Source organism: Siphateles boraxobius, unplaced genomic scaffold, assembly GCF_051911475.1.
Source record: "Siphateles boraxobius isolate OS27281-9 unplaced genomic scaffold, OSU_SipBor_1 130, whole genome shotgun sequence".
Taxonomy (NCBI): Eukaryota; Metazoa; Chordata; class Actinopteri; order Cypriniformes; family Leuciscidae; genus Siphateles; species Siphateles boraxobius.
The window spans coordinates 24,735,972-24,755,333 of NW_027508734.1; the positions used below are offsets into that span (position 1 = coordinate 24,735,972).

A 19,362-nucleotide genomic window follows, 5' to 3' on the forward strand; every position below is an offset into this window, starting at 1 on the left:
TCATTTAAAAGATCTTAAGACTGATATTGCATTCCTTCAGGAGACTCATTTAGGTGTCTCTGACCACTGCTGGCTTAGAAGTAAGTGGGTGGGCCAGACTTTTCATCCCAACTTTAAATCTAAGGCTAGAGGTGTGGCAATAATTCTCAGTAAAAATATACACTTTGTGGCAACGAGTATTGAGTCTGATCCGGATGGGTGATTCCTAATCGTGGTGTGACATTTGTATGGGCTCCCTGTTATTTTAGCCAATGTTTACGCCCCAAATTGGGACAATCACCTTTTCTTTAGTAATTTTTTCTCAAAATTGCCAAATATGGTAACGGATCATCTTATCCTTGGTGGTGATTTTAATTGCGTCCTTTCCTCCACTCTGGATCATAGTGCATCCAGAACTGTTTCAATATCTAAATCAGCACATACAATCCAGAATTTCCTTAAAATATATGGAATAGTAGCCTGGCAAGCTAGACCTATCAAGATGTTAGGTCTGGAAACTCACAATTAGCATACCACAATCCGAGGGTCGGGATAAACGGTTGTCTTTCAAATTCCCTCTGCACGCAATAGGACAGCGCTACAACCAACCAGAGCAACGAACGGCTGTGGCTGACTGAGTACCATGCGTTTTTCCACCAGCGGAGCTAGTTGATATATTAAACTTTTGCCGTATCCGGTCGTCAAAACTCCGAACACATCTTCCTTTTTTAAGAATGACTTAAGTGACGTTCTCTTAACTCCAAGTCATCCAGAGTTGCGGCCAAAGCCAATTCGAAAGACCGCTGTTCGCCAGCAGCATCTTCTTGTTTTCAAGTAGCAGGGAAATCACGCGGAACTATGCGCGGAACCGTCACAACTCTGCCATCATTATGTTAAGCCCGCCCACCAACTCTATACACGATGTGATTGGCCTGACCAGAGTTTGTTTTTTCCAGCTCAAAAGTCTATGGAGAGTTGCTAGACCACCCTTTCTGCAAAATAATTTTTGCTGCCGCTAGGGTGCGTCTAGATTTCTAGGCTAATGGAATAGCTGATGTCTGGAGATTTTGCAGACCCGGGCCTACTCCTTTTTCTATCCGGTGCACAACTCTTGTTCATGAATAGATTATTTCCTAATAGACACAAGACACAAAGCCATAATTATTTCAGACCACGGTCCACTGGCTATGACAATACATATTACTACCAAAGAACCAAATTACCGTCCGTGGAGATTCAATTCCACTCTCCTCTCAGACGAGACTTTAGTGAATTATATTGCATCTTAAATAGACTCCTTTCTTAATGTAAATATGACTCCGGGAATGTCTGTGTCAACTGTATGGGAAGCGATGAAGGCATACCTGAGAGGCCAAATTATCTTGTTATGTGCAGGTCAGAGTAAAATCAGACAGGATCAATTAAAGAAATTGACAGTTCAGATATTAGAACTCGACTCTTTGAATAGCTGTTCGCCATCTCCAGCAAGACTTAAACAACATATTTTGTTACAAACTGAATTCAATTTGCTGGCAACTAAACAAGCAGACTGCCTTATCTCTAAATTGAGGTGTAATTTTTAAGAGTATGGGGGAAAGGCTGGGAAACTTCTGGCTCACCAGTTGTGACAGCAATCATTTCATCATGTTATTTCTGAGATACCTGATGATCAAGCCCTGAAGCACATGGATAGTACAGAGGTTAATTCTTGTTTTTATAAATGTTATCAGTCGTTATACTCCTGACAACACAACAAGTTGCTAATATGCTACAAGGCAAAATCAGATATACTGCATACAATAACAATTTTAGAAAACAATAACATTATGATGTCTAGAAATCAATTTCAATAGTAACGTTACATTGGGTTTAATTTGTCTTTTAATGAGATCTGTGCTGAGAGTTTTCACGTGAATAAAGAAATAGATCAGCGATTTAGCTTGTATATCTTAATGGTCTTGTGGTTAAATGTTTTGTCAAGCGTGTCAGAGGTTCTGGGTTCTAAACCGCACACGTGTAGTTTTTTTTTTCTCTCATCAAAACAGAATATGTTAATCTGTGGTTACAGTATATATAAAGCAGGGATGCGTTTGTGTGCATTATGTTTTGTGATTTCACTGAAATGAATAGAGAGTCTCCGCAACGGTGATAGATTGATGCGCGCGTATGATATCTCTTTTCCACCAATGCTAACCAGGTGCTGGTTCTGGGCTGGTTCTTATGCCAGTTCGGTGCTGGTTCTATTCGCCAATTATCTAAGAACCAGCTCGATTTTCCACAGACTGTAGAGCCAGAGTAGGGCTACCTCCGTTGTCCTTGCAACGCGTCATGACAACAATAACAGCAATGGAGAACTACATACTCTTGCTCATAAAGGGAATTATAAGTTATGAAATGAATGTTGTGTGTTTAACATAGGGTGACCAGACGTCCCGGTTTGGGGTATCTGTGAAGACTGCGCGAGCCACAACAGAACACGTTATCCATGCAACTGATCGCCACGGCAACGAGCACTCAGCTTGAGTTAAAAAAACAACAACACATTTTAGCGCTAGATCGTCTCTTATTTAATAACGAACTAAATGAATTCTCTGCTAGTTAAATGGAGATGTTTTATTTATTTGTATTAGGTAAATCCATTCCTCGAAATGTCTCACAAAGTGGTGGGGGACAATATTGACCCTGAGAAAAAGCTGTGGGGAGTTGTCCCACCCATAAATTACGCCTATATGCACAATAAAAATTAAAGCTCCACTTTCACATGAATGCTTTACTTTGCATGTCTGACTGTTTGAATCCATGTGCTAACACATTATCACTGTAAAGCTGCTTTGAATCAAACAAATCTGTATGGTAAAAAGCGCTACATAAATAAAGGTGACTTGACCATCATATATTCTGCTATAAACAGCATATAATAATTAGAGCACCATTTACTTGCCTCAAAAAAGTCTGGTATTGTTATTATTATTATTATTTATTGCTACACTTCAATATGTGAATTATTCAATCAGAAAATTAACACTTTTAGCGTTGTCAGGCTATAAAGGGTAACTAAATCCCTGGTCAGAGCCTGACTCCACCCACTGGCAATATTTGAAAAATGCTGGAAAAGTGGGCAGAGCCCAGCGGAGGGGGGGGGGGGGGGGGGGGGGGGGGGTGCATGCACCTGAGACGCATCTCTCTGTAGGCAAGGGCGTGGTTAGCTGGTACCCTCTGACGTCAGAGGGTACCACAACTTCCCATAGGAAAATTCAACTGCAGTAGCCACCGTTCAACCTGAAGAGGGCAGCACTCAGACGTTTTTACACCATATATTGAAGAATTAAAACACTTTAAACCCAAACGTCAAAAAATGTACTCGAATCAATGAAGAGCATTTATGAAGCTCCATTCTTACAGATCATTTACTAAAAAAAGTTGTTTTAGTGTTTAGTTACCCTTTAAAACAACGGCGCAGCGCACTTGTTGATATTTATGTTTTGAAAAAGTTTTTGATTTATGTTTTGACTCCTAACCAGTTTTCTACATAAAAAATTGTCTTTTTATTTGGGCTAGTAAAATGACCAAACAGGCTTTATTAAAAGTCGACATTCCTTCTTTAAAACCCAACGTCTTGCAAATATCCTTTATGGCTCTTCTCCGTCCAATACTTCAGAAGTTATTCTGTCGCTTTAAGCTGAAAAGGCATTTGACTGGGTGAGATGTGATTATCTCTTCTTTACTCTTAAAACGTTTGGTTTCGGATCCAACTTTATGTCTTAGGCTAAACTTTTATATTCAGCCCCATTGGCGGCAGTACGTACCAATAATAACATATCACCTTTTTTTTTAGCTAAAGCGCAGTACAAGGCAGGGTTGTCATCTATTGCCACTAGGGCTGCAACTAACGATTATTTTGATAATCGATTAATCGGACGATTATTTTTTCGATTAATCGATTAATCGGATAGAAATTAAATTAGATTTTTTTTTTATTATAACTAAATAAAACCGTAAATCAGGGTATTTATGTGTAAAAGTGTACTTTAAAAAGTGCAAAAGCCACACATTGAGTTTTACTAATATAAATATTTGCATTGTTTTTAATGATAATTGCTGATGGCAAGTTGACAAACATGATTATTGTTAAAAAAATTATATCCAACATATTATGTTTTAACACAATTTTTGTTGAAACAAATTTACACAGACATGTTGTTCAGATGTGAATATCTGAACTAAAAACAAACTAAAAACATCTAAAATATATAATTCATTTAATTTTTATTTAAAATTAATTATATATAAGGAATATAAGGATAAAGAATATAATATATATTATATATATAATATATAAAAGAATATAATATAAGGATAAATTGATTAAATAAATATAGAAAGACTGAAGACAATTGTGTGAATGTAGAGCCGCAGTAGATCGCGTTTGAAAAACAATTAAAACTTAGTAGACAAATGCTATAAAAAGAGAACGGAATGGAGGTAACGTTACCCAGCAAGCTAACAGGCTTGAGTAAAGGACAGGAGAAATTATGCATTAGTGCACAAGCATTCGCAGTAAACCACTGAGTACAGTGACTAAAAAACAATATTTTACTGCTGCTGTTATTAACTGCCTTTGTATTTAATGCTTCACTTTGTAAACACCGTTTTAATTTAACCTATTTCTGCGGTAGCGCTATTTTAATCCATCACTTACGTTGCGAGCGAACTGATTGCGCAACCTGATGCTCGAGACAAAATACAGACATCCCGGAAGTCCCGGGAGTCTCCCGCATATTGATTGCGGCTCCCTGATGCCCGCGAATTAGTTCAAACTCCCGAAATCTAGAGCGCGCAAGCAAGAGCGCGCATGCGAGACAGAAGAGACTGCTCCAAAGTACCGTGTAGCGCGCGCGCTCGGCAGAGCGCCTGAGGGAGAGAGACCTTGCGTGTGTGTGCGTACCAGTAAACGCTCCCCGTGACGTAAGCAGACCAACTAATCGATAATGACATTCGTTGACAACGATTTTCATAATCGATTATAATCGATTTTATCGATTAGTTGTTGCAGCCCTAATTGCCACTCCTATTCGCAATTGCAATTGAACCCCTAGCCATAGCCTTGAGAATATCTACTAATATCAAAGGGGGAATTTAGAGCCAAAGGTATCTTTTTTATGCAGAGGTTATGTTGTTGTACATTTCTGACTTCCAAATTTATTAAATTTACTTACTGAATTTGGTCAGCTGTCTGGTTATAAAGTTAATTATTAAAAGAGTGAACTAATGGCAATTGGCTCCATGATTCCAGATGTGCTCCCCTCTTCAATCCCTTTTAAGATCACTACGACAAAGTTTAAATATCTGGGGGTCTGGTTTACGCAGAACTTTAAGGAGCTTTATAAAGCCAACTATCAACCTCGTTTAGCTAGTCTGACGCAGGATTTTGAAAGATGGGACTCCTTGTACCTTTCATTAGGTGGAAGGATTAACATCATTAAGATGACTGTTTTGCCCAAGTTTTTATACGTTTTCCAATGTTTGCCAATTTTTCTCAAAAAATCTTTTTTTTTTTTTGTAATTTAAATACTCAAATTATAAGTTTTATTTGGAATAAAAAACGTTGTAGGGCAATGGATAAAATATTACAAAGGCCCCACAGCTTAGGTGGTCTTGCCTTGCCTAATTTTCTATACTACTACTGGTCGGCGAATATCAGGGCAATTCTATACTTGTTGGAGGAAGATGAGAAAGCCAGCTGGGCAGAGATAGAGAAATCATCCATTCGATATAACCCTCTGTCGGTATATGTTCTAAGCTGCCACTGGCACACTCAGTATCTAACCTTACACTCTCCCCAGTTGTACTACAAGCTATACAAATTTGGTACCAGTTCAGACTTCAGACATCATTTTGCACTTAACAATCTTCCGCTTGCCTCACCTGTTATACAGAACAAACTGTTTCCCTTGTTGTCCCACTCAATCTCTCATTGATTTTATTCTTGAGTACAGGTGTGGAATAAAACGGTCCATAAGTACTGTCTACGGACTACTCAATCTACACAATCTGACTGCCTTAGAATCTTTAAAACAAAACTGGGAAAAATCAAATATCAGATGAAGTTTGGCAGGAAGCAATCCGGAGAATACATTCATCTTCTATTAGTCTCAGGCATACGATTGTTCAGTTTGAAATTGTACATCGTCTTCATTGGTCTAAAGACAGATTGGCTAAGTTTAAAAGTGATGCAGACCCTACATGTGACCGATGTAAACAAGCTCCTACTACTTTATATCATATGTTTTGGTCATGTCTGAAATTGCTAGAATAGTGGGGTTAAAATTTTGAGACCTTTTCTAAAATATTTGGTAAATTCATTGCTCCAGCCATGTCGACAGCAATATTTGGCGTTGTTAGTCAAGATTATAATCTAAGCAGATCCCAGTCTGACGTTATTGCTTTCTGTTCCCTTCTTGCCAGAAGGCAAATTTTGTACAAATGGAAAGACTCTTCACCTCCAACATATGGACACTAGATAAAGATGTAATGTATTACATTCAATTGGAAAAGCTTCGATGTTCTATGTGTGACAGGTTGAGAATCTTTAATATTCGTTTTGGCTCTTGGCTCATTAGAAGTAGTTCATTTTTAATGGTTGCGTATATTTCAAATGGCAAGACATGCCCACTGGCACTGAACCGCGGCTTGACATTGAGCACACCTGTGCGGCTCAGTCATGGAGGTGCGCCATGTTCTAGTGGCGTGATAAAAAGCCCGTCTAAGTGGGCCATTGTAGGAAACTACCATTGGAACTCAATCTTGTGCTAATTTACATCTATTTCCCTCTCCCCCACTCTCACTCCCTCGTGGTGAGATCTCCCAAACTCTCACAATAATCAATATGGTTTTAATGTGAACAATTATCATACAGTTTATACATGTTTGATATCATTTTAAATGTCTCAGTGCGACTGGTACAAATGTCTCATTTCCAAATAAGTAAAACAAAAGGTAATAAGGTTTTTAAGAGTAGAGATAATATGCACACAAAAGAGGGTGGGATTGTCAAGCCCTCCTGTTCTCAAAAGGTTTTACCTCTGAATGCACTTTGTTCTAGAGCATTTGATGTTATGCATTGATTATGAAATTGTAATGATACATTTACCTGACATATTAAATTGTGATATTTGATTATTCTAATTGACTTTGACATTATTTTCATTCAAGAGTTCAAAAGAATAGTAAAACATTCACTCACATTTAATGATGCACAGATATGATTAAAGCCTTTTTCATTTATGGAGTCAGAGGAAATAACGAGTTAATAAATATTACAAAAATGTATTGAATTTAACCCAAAAAAATACTTTGCCGCGAGAAAAGACGGAACACGCGTGAGACCTTCACCTGTATTATTGAAAACCCTCATTGGACCAATAGACAGGCTTACACAGGCTACCCATTCCTAAATCCCCCTTGCCCTCCCCGGTGAGTTGTTTGCTTTATTGCTCTTTTTCAGTCGCAGATCACAGTCTAAATGTATGTTTGTCATCAGGAATGTGTGTGTGTGCGTAAAGTGGCGAGCGCAGGTTGCATAAAGCTCACTATGGCCTAAGAATTTCCCCTACGAGGTAAGAAACGTTATTGTGGGTTTTCTCTTTTTGGAAGGGGTGAAATCAATTGAAATTGATGCACTATTCATGCTTTTATTGCAGGTGAGGCCCAAGAGCGCTAACTGCTGTTTTTTTATATACCCATTTGTGTCACTGTTTCATTGTCCTGTTCGTATGGCTGACTGCAGTGGACGTTGCTTTTTCGAACCGCTGTATTTACCAAGCTCTTTAAAGACTTCTGCCCTAATCGGTCTGTATGAAATGTGTTGAAGTATTGTTCTTTTCTGTTCTGTTATATCCTTGTTCCTTAAATGCTTTGATGTAAAATTTTCTTAATCTTTTAGTACAATAAAAAAACATTGAGAAAAAAAGGGATTGATTCCGGGATCGATCCTGGGATGGGGAACAACTAACATTGGTGGGAACAGTCCCGGAACGCGTCCTGTGTGAACAAAAGGCAGGACCAATGCCATAAGGGGTGTGTCATAGTGATGTTGCATATGTCGTCGCAATGAAGTACTTATCGTGTGACTCTGGGGTTTTTAAATGCAGATTAAAGCTGCAGAAGGTAACTTTTGTAAACAAAAATTTGTTAAAACTATCATTATGTCCTGACAGTAGAATATGAGACAGATAATCTGTGTAAAAATCAAGCTCCTCTGGCTCCTCCCAGTGGTCCTATTGCCATTTGAAGAAATACACCGCTCCCGGTCAGAAACAACCAATCAGAGCCAGGAGAGCCATGTTTTTTCCTTTTTTTGGAAATGCACAGGGAGAATTTTTTTTGTAACCGCTCACACACCTGTTTATTTTTCCTTTGATTTGTCGTCTCAATCGTTTCTTTGCTAGATTTTCATATGTCTGCAATATGCTAGTTAATGTCAGTCACTCCCTGTATATAATATGTTTTCTTTTCTTACAAATGTATGACCTTTGGAAGTGCAATTTGATTACCATATGCTTAATAAAGTTGAATTAGCTAACCTTCTATGTCATTTTTACTCTTCAAAGTGTACACTTGCAGGTGTTGATTATAATTCATTTACTTTTAGGCCCATAAATAATAATAAGGATAAACAATATTTAAAAAGTATATAATTATCTTACATATGACTAATTAAAAATGAACCACAAAACACAACATGCTAAATGGAGGATATCTATCATATAAAAAATGTAACTGTCAGAACGTCTTCTCTCAGTTGCTGAATGTCGCACAACAACGTTGCAACAGCCCTGTCGCGTTTTACAATTCTACGTTGTTACAATGTTGCGAGCACGTAGACAGCGACATTACCGTGGCGGAAATGCAGCGTGCCACAGACGTTGCCGCGACGTAAATGTGTTTGCTGGGAGGTCTCGTACAATTAGGCATCAGACGAAAAGGCATCAGAAATAAACGCATTGGGCAAAACGGCATCAGACAAAACAGCCTCAGACAAAAAGGCATCAGAGACATAAAGGCATCGGGTGAAACGGACTCAGGTGGAGTTTAGAGGTTTGCATAGCCCCGCCCCATGTGACGTCACATGTACGCGGTTTTGATCGGATACAACAACAGCTGATTGAGGCGGTAACCCATCATTATATATTTATATAATATCTTTCATCAAATGTTACACTAATTATACTGTATACAGAAGAGAGCATGCCTTTTGCGAATTTTATTTGCACGTTTAAAAAGTTAGCTTGTATAGCTTGTATGTTGGCAAACTATCGATAGTTTTCACGATCGTGAAGTTAAAGCGTTCTTTTCAACATAATTTGTTATTTCGATATAATAGCTTGTTATTTCGACATAATATCTCGTTATTTCGACATAACTTGCTATTTTGACATAATAAGGGGACATTCTAATCTGCATTAAGCCACATTATGCGTTTTATAATGGTTTTCTATGGGAGGAAAATGCTAAACGTTTAATTAAACGCGTTGCGTTCATATTCTGGGCTCATCTGATTTTTTTAAGTATAGCCTTGTGGCGAGGGACGGCCGAGGGACGTGAGAGAACGGCGCGAGGCCGGTGGTGCGATTGCTAATGAGCAACACCTGTTTAGCACACCGGTCTCGCATCTCTCACGGAGGAGCGGAAGCATAAAGGGGGAGCGACGACATTAATGATCGAGAGAGGAACAGGCCTGATTTTAGTTGTTCTGGTTTTTGTATTTGTGTTTTATTTTAGCCAGCAGTCGTCCGCGAGGGGCTGCTGGCCGTTATGTTTATTTTGGGTAAGCCAGCAGTCGTCCGCGAGGGGCTGCTGGCGGTATTTTAGTTTGTTTATTTTATTTGAAATAAAGTATATATTGATTGTTCGCCGGTTCCCGCCTCCTTCTTCCCTGAACATTGCTACACTGGTGCCGAAACCCGGGAAGAGGGAAGAACGCGCTGTCAGAGAGCCCTCGCCGTTGTGGGGAATCCGCGGTGCCATCGAGCGGGTGCGCGAGTCGCCGCCGCTCGCCGTGGGCCGGAGCCTGCTGCCATCCGCCAGGGAGGGGAGGAGCAGGGAGCGGGGGAGGAGCGGCCATGGACGCTCGAGGCGGTGCACTGGAGTGAGTTGCCGGTTGGGCGGTCGAGCTCGCTGCCGGCCGCCTGGGTATTGGAGGGGCGGCTGCCATCCGGGAGGGAGAGGAGGAGTCGCCGCCGCTCGCCGTGGGCCGGAGCCTGCTGCCGTCCACCAAAGATGGGGAGGAGCAGGGAGCGGGGGACTCCTGCCGTCTGCCCAAGGCACCCGAGGAGCCGTCGCCATCCACCGGGCGGCGGAGGAGCGTCGAGCCGTCCACCGAGGGCCATCCAGCGTCACCGCCAGGCACCGCGGAGGAGATCGCCCAGCTGGTGGGGGACCAGATGGCAGCGCGTTGTGGGAACCGGACCATGTTTTTTTTTTTTTTTTTTTTTTTTTCTCTCTCCCCTCTCTCGATCTGTCGCTCTTCATGCTTCCGTCTCCGTTTCCCTCGGCTTGTCGGTCCATACCCCCCAGGGATCGCCGCCGCCGGGGGGGAGTAGGCACAGGCTCGTGGGTGCCCCCCGGCCTGTGAGGGGCGATGGGGGTATGTGGCGAGGGACGGCCGAGGGACGTGAGAGAACGGCGCGAGGCCGGTGGTGCGATTGCTAATGAGCAACACCTGTTTAGCACACCGGTCTCGCATCTCTCACGGAGGAGCGGAAGCATAAAGGGGGAGCGACGACATTAATGATCGAGAGAGGAACAGGCCTGATTTTAGTTGTTCTGGTTTTTGTATTTGTGTTTTATTTTAGCCAGCAGTCGTCCGCGAGGGGCTGCTGGCCGTTATGTTTATTTTGGGTAAGCCAGCAGTCGTCCGCGAGGGGCTGCTGGCGGTATTTTAGTTCGTTTATTTTATTTGAAATAAAGTATATATTGATTGTTCGCCGGTTCCCGCCTCCTTCTTCCCTGAACATTGCTACAAGCCTACTTTATTATGATTTTAGTATCATAATGATTAATACATGCACGCACAATTATCCGTGAACTTGATAAATGTTGCAATCTGCAGATATGTTTTACTATGCACAAACAAATGCCTTTAAACTTATGTGTGTAAAATTCAGAATTAAATTAATGTGCAGCAATAGAGAGTCTGTAAGTCTACTATAGCCATTAAATAAGCGCATTTAGTTTCATATTTGTTAAAATATTATAATGTTATTTTTTTTCCATGTTGATTATGAAAAGTGAACAGCATGAGTAAGATAGGATGCGCAATATATGGGACAGACCACACATTTTGACCACTTCATTAAGTTTTGTTTTGCAGAAAGCCTTTCTTTAAAGTGAATTTCATTTTGTATAAATTGTATCTTAATTTTAATAAATTTTTCATCAACCAATTGCCTAGATTTAATAAATAAGAAGCAAATATAGCAGACAATATAATCATTACATGAAGTCGCCGGCGCGGTCACTTAATGCACGTGAACAGGAGCGCATCTCATCATAAACCAGAATGCTGCTTGCAGTGGCAAAACTCGCTACTCGGTTGCTAGGTTGTACATGATTGCATACGAGCCAACAAACATGTCTGTACGATGTTCTGGTGCTGAGATATGTCTTAAGAACGCTTAAAACTATCGATAGTTTGCCAACATACAAGCTATAGCTAGTTGAAATATGTCATCTAACTTTTTAAACGTGCAAATAATGCATGTTCCCTTCTGTATACATTGTAATTAGTGTAACATTTTTTGAAAGCAATTATATAAATATATCATGACGGGTTATCGCCTCCATCAGCTGTTGTTGTATCTGATCTGAACCGCGTGCATGTGACAGGGCAATGCGAACCTCTAAACTCCACCTGATGCCGTTTCGCCCGATGCCTTTATGCCTTTTAGTCTGAGGCTGTTTTGTCTGATGCCGTTTCGCCCGATGCCTTTATGTCTGATGCGTTTTAGGGTACGTTTACACGACAAGGATATGCTTAAAACATACAAGTTTTTTCTTTGAGTTTTCTGTGTACAGACGACACCTTTGTCAAAATGATCACCGTTCACACGGATTCACGAAAACGCTGTATTCTGCTGCCAGGTCACTAGATGGCGACGAAACACTATTGACAGAATACGTAATGTGCATGACGTCATCGTCTTCACATATTCTGTTTTTGTTGTTTACACGTAGACTGTTTTCAAAAACGTGAACTTTGAAACCCGCTTTCAGGCACCCAAAACTGTCGAGTAAACGAACGGCCAAAACGCATTAAAGGTTTTACGTTTTTAGTTGAAAACAGTGTCATGTAAACAGCTGAAAACAGTGTCGTGTAAACAGCCCCTAAGTCTGAGGCTGTTTTGTCTGATGCCGTTTCATCCGATTGCCTTTATGTCTGATCCCTTTTTGTCTGAGGCTCTTTCGTCTGATGCCTAATTGTACGAGACTTGACACGTGACATTGTTTTTCCTGAGACCTGAAGCTTTTCAGTCTTATGCCGTTTTGTCCAATGACTGAAGCCTTTTAGTCTGAGGCATGATGCCTTGTCTTCATATATCTGAGGTCTGAGGATGTCCTAAAATGTACACCGTAACTCCGACTCTTTCTTGACCCAAGAAATTAGGGGTGGTGATGGCGCAGTGGATAAGACACATGGCTTTGGTGTGAGAGACCTGGGTTCAAATCCACTGTGAGACACCAATGTGTCCCTGAGCAAGACATTTAACCCCTAGTTGCTCCAGAGGCTTGCGACCTCTGAAATATAGCAATTGTAAGTCGCTTTGGATAAAAGCGTCAGCTAAATGAATAAATCTAAATTATTAAAACGTGTTCTCATCTCATGCAGAAGTAGGCTTCAGTCAAAATGCTGCATCTGTAACGGCATGAGAGGATAATGTGTGTCCGTAAATTTCCGCTGACATGTTGAAATACTTTGAGTCAGATACAAAAATGATTAGGATCTTTTTTTTACCTCACTATACCGGGAAATAACCTGATTTAGCCTATTAATAAACACTCCACCTTTGCTAGCAAAATATAATAAAGTATATATAAACAAGCAAATTAATAAGTAAATAAGCAAGTTAATAATCAAATAAGTAAGCCCCTCACGATAATATCGTGTATTGCCGATCTCACAGGCTGATGACAGGACGATATGAAAATGGAGCATATCGCCCAACACTAGTTCAGTCAGTCTTTGTCTGATCTATGTTGTATATAGCTGCCTGCTCTGCTATCCTTTATATTATTACCACTGAACCTTCGTGTTGGAAATTTATCCTCATCTTCGTCTGCCTTCCTGCAACCACATGTGACAGAAGATCGGACCAAAACTACAAAAGAGGCACTATGAATCTTTTCCTCACCCCTAACACTCCAGTCAACCAACTCTTCACCATCTTTCAGTATGTACATCCTATTGAAAAGTATGTGCAGGATTCTCTGGAACTTTCCAATCGGGTTGTATTAAGTGATAGTGCCAAAAAGATCATGTTTTGGTGCGGCTAAGAGGATGAGCTTTATAACAAGGCACCAGCAACAGCTACCACTTGCTCCTTATAGAGCTATATTGACCTTGTACTGTGGCTATGTGGTTCGTCCCTCACAGTTGGTAAGGTCGACGAAGACACCACCTTGACTCAACTACAGTCATCCTGGTCAACTCCAGTCTCCCTAACCTTCTTCCTGAGACCTGATCTCCTACCCAGCTACGCTCTCCCGCCTTCTCCTGTCCAGCCTTCATCCTCATCTCTTCTGCCTCCTGTCGGCCCCATCACTCGCCCTCTAGACGCCAGTGGAATGGTGGGCTCGCTGAGGGGCTTCCAGTCCTCAGCGCCATCATGGGCAGTGGATGCCTTTGATCCTACTCCAGCCACCGTGACCAGGATTCCACCTCGGACTATCAGGCCCCTGGCTCAATCTTAGCTCCTACCTCCTTCATCTCCGCCATGGCCCATCTGTTCACCAGTTCCACCAGGCTCCCACGTCCCCCCGGATCCGCCTTGGTCACTCGTCGACCTTCTATCACCTCTGGCTCCGCCTCGTCCCCCGGCTCCTTTGGACTCTTCACTCCCTTCCGCTACTCCTTGGTCCTCTGTCTCCACCACGCCCTTCTGTGTCCCCGTCTACGCCTCAGTTGCCTGAGCCAGCATGTCTCTCTGAACCCTCTGCTCCACCATGGTCCAGCATACCTTAGTCTTCTCCCTGTCATCCTCCCTAATCAGTTCTGCCTCAGCCTGAAACCTTCTGCCCTTCAGCCTCCATGGCTCCCCCCTCCATCAGCTCCACCATGGGTCATGAGTCTTACCGCTGGATACACCTTGCTTCTGCCTGGACCCTCTTCTCCCTGTAATCTGCCTACCTTCTCCAGCCCTTTGCCCACTCCTGGTACCAGCCCTCTGCCTACTCCTCTTCCTCCCAAACCCCATACATCCCCTCCATCTCTCTTTACGGTGCGAGGACGCGCATTGTGGGGAGGGGCATTCTGTCACAGTTGTGTTTTAGTTTAGTTTGATTTCATTCGACTTGTCTGCCTGTCGTCACATGTCGTCTTCATTGTCAATATCAGTTCATCTGTCACCTGTGTTCAGTTAATCATCGTCATCTTTGTTTGCATTTAAGTTCAGTCAGTCTTTGTCCGATCTACATTGTGTGTTGCTGCCTGTCTTGCTATCCTTTATATTAAACCTTCGTGTTGGAAATGTATCACCTTCGTCTGCCTTCCTGCAACCACACGTGACAACAGCATCATTATTTTACAGTACTTTTACACAGAGATTGGTAGGTCTATTAGTAAAATCTGTTGACTTTTACAATCTTTGTTGCATTATATGCCAACGGTTACAGTTCAAAAATGGGGGGAAAAGCACTTGCAAAAAAGTTTGCATGCCTGTAACTGAAAAGTATTACAGATCTCATTTCCTTTTTGATTTTTGTTCTTAAACTTTTCAGTTGGTCTCTTAATTTAAGACCCAATATGATTAATTTTCAGAGATACGGGAAACCCAATGTGGTTCCATGGGTAAATTGTCAATGGTCAAAAACAAAATGTGAGTCACTTTGCATACAACCAATACTTTTTCTTTTAAAGAGGAATATCTGAAGAACAAAAATGTTGAAATTAGAATTGTATCTATTTTTTTTTCTATCAACACAATTGCATAGAATATAACTGTCAGACCCTTTTTATATTCTTTTTACAAAATTTGTGTGCCTAAAAGTATTAAAGATATCTCAATACCCTCCAAGATTCTCATTCTGAAGAAACTTTTCTTTTGGCATTTTTAAAGGCAAATATGATTCAATCCCACAGATATGAAGATCTCCATGTTAAAATAGTTTAATTTCAATAGTTGAAAGCCAAATGTGGGTAACACTTCAAACAGCTGAAAGTTATTGTTTTTAAAGAATGTCTGAAGAACAAATAATATTGAAACTAGAAATGTATCTTGTTTCCCTCTATGTGCCAATATATATATATTTCAGAAGTTTGCATGTCTGTTACTCGTGGTGTGTTACAGATATCTTAATATAATTTTCATTCTGATTATTGTTCCTATGAAACTTTTTTTGAGTCTTCATTATAAGACGAGGATGTAAATGTGGCAGCAGTTACAATACTGTGTATGTTGAACTCTTGGTAGCTTCAGAAGCTGTTGAAATGAACATAATTCCTGTATCCAAATATCCCTGAAACTGAAAAAAATATAGATTATTATAAATACACGTTTGAGAGCAAGGTAATGTGCCCAAAGTTGACCATTTCAGTGTATTTTTGGCACTCAGAGAGGTATGTTGTATGCAATTATTTTGATAGAGGTAAACGAGATATACATTACTAGTTTCAGTATTATTTGTTCTTCAGACATTCCTCTTTAAACACAAACCCCTAGTTTCACAGAGAAGTCTTAAGCTAGTCCTAAACTAAAATCCATGTCTGAGCTGTTTTAACTGAAAAGCAACATGCAGTGACATATCTTAGAATTGTTTTGTATCAAGATGCACACGAGTACTGTTTTTTCTAAAGCACCTTTATAAAAGCTACTTAAATGTTTTAATTAATCTGAGGCCTAATCCTGGTTTAGTCTAAAGCCTTGTCTGTGAAAACGGGACAATAAGCAGCTGTTTTAAAAGTTACCCACATTCTGTTTTCAACAATTTGGACATATTCGCATTGGGATCCCCATATCTATGGGTTTGAACTATGTAGGGCCTTAAAAAGAAAAATTAATTAAAAATTAGAATCTTCAACGATATTGAGATTTTAATACTTTTTGAGTGAAAGACACAGACTCTTTTAGCACAAATTTATGTCACTCAGACATATAGCATATATTCTATGCAATTGTGTTGATAGAAACATTTAGATGCATTTGTTTCAACATTATTTTTTCTTCAGATAGTACAGGAAAAAATTATCAGCTTTATGCAGAGTGACACACATTTGGTTTTTGAACACTGAAAATGTGTACAATTTACCAATTTACTCAAGGAGCCACATAGGGCTGCAACTAACGATTATTTCAATAATCGATTAATCTGTCTATTATTTATTCGACTAATCGATGAATCTGATAAAAAAATTAAAAAAGCATTAATTTCCAACCCTTTATTCAAAAACAGAACTGACAGTGCAAATTCACAGTGCAAAAAATCTTCAGAAAGTGCACAAACAGGTTGCTCCTTGAACATCCCTGAGCTGTTAAAGTAGTAATAAAAAAATGGACTAACACAAAAAACATACACAAGTATGCTTTACATCTGCCAAATATATAGGCCTTTTAAAAATAAAGTGAACAATAAGAACAATAAATTATTTATAAAAAAATAAAGAAAAATACAAATCAAAAAACTTAACAGGATTTGTTTGAACGTCAGAGCTTGTTCTCTAGACTACACTTGCACACACTCACAAACTCACACTCACAGATGCACACATTCAAAAACTTGTGTTTGCTTTGTTTTTTGTCAAAGATGTTATAATATTTAAGACAAGTCTTTTTTGGACTTTTGCATGGATAATAGGTAATAATAATAGCAATAATAATAATTATAACAGAAGATATCCTATCCTAATCCTATCCTAATATTAATTATAAAATACAATGTATATAAAATATAAATACAATATAAAATAATATAATATAAAAAAACAAATACAATGGATTGACCATCTCCTATGGCATGTAAGGTATTTTGCAGCTCATACTTTCCAAGCATATTGTGGAGTTTCTCTGAGTCATTTGGAGTAAAGATTGAAAAATTCAGTGCTGCAATTTGTGAAAAAATACACCTTGTAGTGTTACTTGGGACAGACAAGAAAGTGTTTTCATCTTCTGTCTACCTGATTCAAATGACAGTCTGCTAATTCAGTGGTAATAATTTAATTGTTGTTTTTATATATATTGTTGTCCATTAATCGAACTTCCATGACTCTTTAGTAATTATATATTACTTATTACAGTATGAAGTATGTACCAATTTACTAATGCTCAGACACACCCAGTCTTTCGCGCGCAGACACACTCGGTCTCTTTCGCGCACTGTCGCTCGCGCCAAGACACACTCGGTCTCTCTCGCGCGCAGACACACCGTCGCTCGCGAGCAAACACACGGTACAGATCCACTTTTGCGACACGACTGTAGCGTGGTGTCGCGACGCCTCCCCACATTTGTACTTTGATGGGCGTTCCTCAAGTTTACCGCTATGGGTGTGGTTTTGAGCCAGCCGCCAGTCTAGAACAGAGGACCTGCGAGAGACTTCCCCCCGTCTACATATGCTCTGCTTCTATTGGATAGTCGCGTCGCGTTCAGCGGAATTCATTTGCATAAAGATGGGCATCGGCCAGCTTTTTGACGCGCAGCATTCTTCCAAATGAAGCGCCGCCTTCCCGGGATGCGGGCGCGTTAATGTCGCGTGACGTCACCCATAGGAATAACGGTACTGATCCACTTGTCCGTGCGACACTTCAGTCGCGCCGCACTCCGCTTTATTCCTATGGGTGACGTCACGCGACTTTAACGCGCCCGCAAAGCATCCCGGGAAGGCGGCGCTTCATTTGGAAAAATGCTGCGCGTCAAAAAGCTGGCCGATGCCCATCTTTATGCAAATGAATCCGTCAAACGCGACGTGTCTATCCAATAGAAGTAGTCTCTCGAGAGGCCTTTGTTCTAGACTGGCCGCTGGGTCAAAACCACGCCCATAGCGGTAAACTTGAGGAACGCCCATCAACTTACAAATGTGGAGAGGCGTGCGACACCACGCTTCAGACGTGTCGCAAAAGTGGATCTCTACCGTAACGGTACTGATCCACTTGTCCGTGCGACACTTCAGTCGCGCCGCACTCCGCTTTATTCCTATGGGTGACGTCACGCGACTTTAACGCGCCCGCAAAGCATCCCGGGAAGGCGGCGCTTCATTTGGAAAAATGCTGCGCGTCAAAAAGCTGGCCGATTCCCATCTTTATGCAAATGAATCTGTCAAACGAGACGCGTCTATCCAATAGAAGTAGTCTCTCGAGGGGCCTTTGTTCTAGACTGGCCGCTGGGTCAAAACCACGGCCATAGCGGTAAACTTGAGGAACGCCCATCAACTTACAAATGTGGAGAGGCGTGCGACACCACGCTTCAGTCGTGTCGCAAAAGTGGATCAGTACCGTAAAGTGGAGCGCGGCGCAAACGAAGTGTCGCACGGACAAGTGGATCTGCACCGACACTCGGTCTCATATCTTTCGAGCACTGTCGAGTATGGGGTCTCTGCAGAACAAAACTGAGTGTTTCTCAATTTGTGGGTGTTTATAAATCATGCAATGAAAATTATGCCTTTCACCTGACCCCGCCCCTAAACCTACCCTCACTGTGACATGGGCAAATCAGGTAACGCGGTCGAAACGCCCCTCTGTTTATGGCCTCCCCCACTGATCTGGTAACGGTGCAGATCCACTTGTCCGTGCGACACTTCTGTTGCGCCGCGCTCCACTTTATTCCTATGGGTGACGTCACACGACTTTAACGCGCCCACAAAGCATTTGAAAAAATGCTGGGCGTCAAAAAGTTGGCCGATGCCCATCTTTATGCAAATGAATTCCGTTGAACGCGACGTGACTATCCAATAGAAGCAGAGCATATGTAGATGGGGGGAAGTCTCTCGCAGGTCCTCTGTTCTAGACTGGCCGCTGGCTCAAAACCACACCCATAGCGGTAAACTTGAGGAACGCCCATCAAAGTACAAATGTGGGGAGGCGTCGCAACACCACGCTACAGTCGTGTCACAAAAGTGGATCTCTAGCGTCACTCCTATAACTGTCCTGCAGAGACCTATATTTGGCACTGTCGCTCGCT

At 41.1% G+C, this 19,362-nt stretch overlaps 1 protein-coding gene across 1 annotated transcript in view; it reads right to left on the minus strand.

Annotated features, from left to right (window-relative positions):
* The window catches only part of galr1b (galanin receptor 1b), a 70,120-nt gene that overhangs the window by 49,267 nt on the left and 1,491 nt on the right, over positions 1-19,362 (minus strand). The window lies entirely within an intron of this gene.